Source organism: Gymnoscopelus microlampas (assembly GCF_963454915.1).
Source record: "Gymnoscopelus microlampas genome assembly, chromosome: 17".
NCBI lineage: Eukaryota > Metazoa > Chordata > Actinopteri > Myctophiformes > Myctophidae > Gymnoscopelus > Gymnoscopelus microlampas.
The window spans coordinates 29,661,315-29,666,314 of NC_139954.1; the positions used below are offsets into that span (position 1 = coordinate 29,661,315).

Sequence of the window (5,000 nt, forward strand, 5' to 3'; positions counted from 1 at the left end):
AGGAAAAGAATAGGTCTAATGCACAAGGATTTATTAACAGATCGTTGACAGAACACCATAACAACAACTATAATCGGACAAGGAAGCATTGAACACAGGGAGGGTTAAATACACAAATACTAACAAGACACAGGTGAAACAACACTACAATCAACACATGAATGGCTGAGACTGAACAGGACACAGGTGAACTACAAATGCAATTAAATACAGGCGAAACAAGACAGGAAGCGGCAACAAAGCAGAACAGGAAACACTAGGACAATACTACAAAACAACAGTACAAGGAGAACAGGGAACAATACAACAGAAAACACAATGAGACAGATCCTGACACCCCTGTTACTGAATAAACACTCTACAGTCTATAGCAATGATTATTATCAGAATATGGAGCTATTTAACACTTTCTTTAACAAAAGAATATCACCTTTATCATCTTGGTGGGAGAGAACAGTGTGACAACAGTGTAATGTTGGCCCATCTAATAGACTGTTCCACTCCATTCTTAGCGATCATTCTAGTGATTACATTTTCAATTAATCAAATAGCACTTTTCTTTTTATCAACCTCAACTATGTACATTGATTAGTCTGAGCCTATTTAACAGTGTCATGCAAAAACAATGTGAAAATAGTCTATCTACAAGCTCACAGCGCGTTCGATTAACTGTTGCACCCCAAATCTGAAGTGAAAATGAAAGAGAGAGGGGGTGAGAGGGAGAGAAGGAGAGAGGGAGAGAGGGAGGGAGAGAGGAAAAAGAACAATAGAGAGGGATGAGACATGGAGAGAGAAAGAGAGACAAGGAGATCAAGAGAAAGAAATAAATGCGGGAAAGAAGAAGTGACTTCTGCTTGCTTGGTAGTCTTTCTGTCCAGCAGAGTGAATATGGATTATTTTAAGGCCTGTTACACCATCATCACAAACCACATCAGAGCCTGGCTAACACACAGTACATTTGACCCCCAAAAGACAGTGACTAAGGCCCATTGTTCTGGGTGGCGGGTGTCAACACAAAAGGAATGTGTGTGTGTGTGTGTGTGTGTGTGTGTGTGTGTGTGTGTGTGTGTGTGTGTGTGTGTGTGTGTGTGCGTGTGCGTGTGCGTGTGCGTGTGCGCGTGTCTGTGTGTGTGTGTGTGTGTGTGTGTGTGTGTGTGTGTGTGTGTGTGTGTGTGTGCACCCGCGGAGGTGTGCGCATGCTTTTATGTTCATTATAAAAAAGCATCAGGCACAAGAATCAATGGCATGCATCTAAAATGCCTTACAAGTTTCCTCCTGTTTTCCATGGAGAAAAGATTTCCATGGAGCAATGCCATGCTGGTTAAAATAGAATAAAAGAAGAGAATAAAAGAGTGTGTCGAATAGCTGAACGCAGGTGGTAAAAAGACAAATCTCCATGTTCATTATGCCATCTATTGAGAGACTTCACATTTGAACAGAGAAATGCAAGGCGGTCACACTCTGGCATTATCATCAAATCCAATAATAATGCACATGCCTTGTTTGCTACAGTCAACAAGGTAACAAAACCTCCTGTGTCAGCAGCCTCTGAATTTCTATCTATCAGGGCCTGCAATGAATATGCTTCCTGCTTCACTGACAGAATTCAGAAAATTAGACAAGCAGTCAAAGGCTCCATATCAGGTACAAGCTATTCGGGAACAATGCAAGTCGAGAACGATGCAAATTGGGAATGCATGCCCCACCCAGTTATCCGGTACCCGTTGTACCCGTTGTCAGAGTACCAGTTGTATCCGTCTGTCTGTGTCCCTTTTGTGCCCATATATGATCTTTGTATCTGTCTGTTTGTCCTTGTCCCTTTTATGCCCATATATAGAAATCCCTGATGTCATCAGTATATGTATACCCATATATGGACATATCGGTTGGATCAGCAGTTCTGGACAACTGGATCTCTATAATGCTCCATATATGCTATGGGCATATCGGTCGGATCAGCGGTTATGGATAACCACCTATCCAAACAACTCGATGCCGGACACCACATTCCCTTGATTTTGCACATTTATTGTAAGATACCATGACACAATTTTCTTGGAGGACATTATGCACATCTGAAATCCTCCTCCTGTTGCCTTGCTATTGTGATAACAGGATTTTCCAAAAATGTTTTCAAATTGCATGGCCTTAGATATTCTACAAATTATCATTACGTCTCTTCTATCAGGTTTCTTCCTACAGGCCCTGAAAACTGCCGTCATCAACCCACTCTTAAAAAAGAATAATCTAGATACCTCCCTACAATTAAAGGGCCATATCAAACCTCCTGTTTTTAATTTAAATCATTGTAAAAACTGTCTTTCAACAACTGAACAACTTCTTGGTATTAAGAAACTGCTCTGATGTCTTCCAGTCTGGATTTCGACCACACCACCACAACACTGAGATTGCCCGTTAAGGTCTTCAATGACATCCAGTTAAACACAGATGGTGGCAGAATTTCAGTCTTACTGTAGTATTGCTGATCTCAGTGTTGCAAGCATTCGACACAGTCAAACACAACACACGTAGTGGGACTTTCTGGCACAGTACTAAATTGTTTGAATCCTACTCAAAGGACAGGGACTACTTTGTGGCTATAGGTAAAATCAACAAAAAGGTAATGCAGAGTTCCTCAACTGTCATCTGGGACAGGTCGGTTTTGTGGAGTTGCAGTATTAAATGTGTGTTAACATCACTGAACTTGACTTCACTGAAGTGAAACAACTAATGCCTAATTTACAGTATGCTTAGTCTTACGACAAAGTATAACTCAGGCTTCAGCCAGTCGTGCCTTTGTCCATATAGTACACAGACACACACTAGTGTTGGCATCTTGTAGAAACCAAAGCTACAACCTTGAGGCACCAAGTCATGATGTCTCAGTCTAACTACAGATCACATGGGGGCATGAATAGTCTCACCGTTCTAGGCCTGGAACACTGACTATGACTCACACAGACTCACTGACACCCACACACCAACACCCCCTAACACACACACAGCTTGGTGTGTGTGTGTGTGTGTGTGTGTGTGTGTGTGTGTGTGTGTGTGTGTGTGTGTGTGTGTGTGTGTGTGTGTGTGTGTGTGTGTGTGTGTGTGTGTGTGCGTGCGTCTATATTATATACCCTTATGTCACAGGTGTGTGCATAAACATGGTGGATTATCCATATCAGCTTTCCTCAGAGTGGCGTTTGGCTGTATACTAAGGCTAATCTCAGTCTATGAGAATTCCTCTGCACTAGAGCCTATTAGAGATTGCACTGCACTCACAAAGAGCTGCTCTTAAAAAGCACCGGCCGGGGTGAGCCGGTGCTCGTAGTGGTGTACCATTTGGACATATTTGTCTGGAGGGCTAATGTAATACCATGCCAGATTACCTTACACCACAGACAATGGACATTAGTTACAAGCTGACAATCACATGACAGCATGGAATGCTGTTAACCCGACCAGAGGGCGATACACAGGAATAAGAAAAAATGTGAATTGGACCAGCGGTTTTTCAAAAAACACAGGTGGTTTTACGTGCATTACACGTGTGCTTGCTGCCACGAACCTTGTATCTTCATATTTCATCTTTTTTATTATTTCGTTTTTATCATAGTTTTTTTCATTAATTAATGCCCTATTTCATACTTACGTATGACAGTATCATGCAAGAGTAGCCAAAGTAGATGATCTACAAGCTCACAATGTGTCGCATCGCCACACGTCGTGACAAATCTGTTATTTGTGCTAACTTTGAAAGATTTTTTTTCAACATGTCCAAAATAGGGATGCCAGGTTGAAAGTGGTTAAGTCCGCATGTGGATTTTATTAATATTTTACCAATGAAAATGATTGCAACTAACTACATTGGATCCATTGTAACACAGGTTCTTTTTTTCTTTTCTTTTTTACATTTCCTGTAAAGTAATGGTTTTGGACAAACAATGTTTCTGCCAAAAGGGACAATATGCATGTAATGATAAAATACTCTCCTTCCTCTATGGAAGTCAAGTAGGTCAAAGAGTCGGTGTCGGCAGCCCAAGGCACTATGTTTTCTATATGTCACCCATTCCCTTTCTCTCCTCTCACTCTCACTCTTGTCTAGTACTTCTTACTGATCTTAAACTCTCACTATCTTTCATTTTACTGGAGCATTTTAACCCCCCCTCTCTGTATTTAACTGATAAACCTCTAGCTGCCTATACATTTATCCCCACATCCCGATTATTTCAAACGCTTGCCTCGATTACAATTAATGAACGATTATTTTAAAAAATAGAGGTTCAGGCATCTTCGTGGCCCTCACACCTACGTCGCACCACCGATCCGACTGATACGGCCATATCTGGAGATCTCTGTATCTGTCAGTCCTTGTCCCTTTTATGCCCATATATGGAGATCTCTGATGTCATCATTATATGCCCATATATGGGCATGCCCCCTTTTGTGCCCATATATGGAGCTGACTGATTTGTTTGTGCCTGATGCCTTGACGACACATTGAGATTAGACAACACACTCCATGTATGGGCGTAGCTGCATTGGGAACTATAATGGTTATGGTTGAGTCATGGTGATATGAGAGTGACGACGTGGTCCGCCTGCCAAAACACTGAGACTATAACTTATAAGCATTTGTTTATGTTGACTGCAAATTATAGTCTCACAAATTACTAATTTATTATTGAGGTGATTTTTACTTATGCATTGATGTCAAATTAATATTCTGAAGATTTATTTGGTGGGATTTATTATCATTAATCAGATGATAGATGCAGGTAATCTGCAGCGGTAAAAGGAAGAAACCGAGACTCAGTCCAAGGCCTTCCAGTTCTATCACTGCTAATCATCTGATTTGTCGCAATCATTATAAAACATATTGCTCAGAATTAATTTGACATAAAGCCATCAGTCAAAAGAAAAATGTCAACCTCAACAAAATAAATTACTCTACTATCAAAATGCTGAACATTATCTCCACAGTTTATGTGGTGGGGCTTATGTTCCAT

At 40.9% G+C, this 5,000-nt stretch overlaps 1 protein-coding gene across 1 annotated transcript in view; it reads right to left on the reverse strand.

Moving 5' to 3' along the window:
- The window catches only part of LOC311064572 (vang-like protein 1), a gene marked incomplete at both ends in the record, with an annotated part of 18,495 nt that overhangs the window by 10,795 nt on the left and 2,700 nt on the right, over positions 1-5,000 (reverse strand). The gene's annotated exons all lie outside the window — the stretch shown is intronic.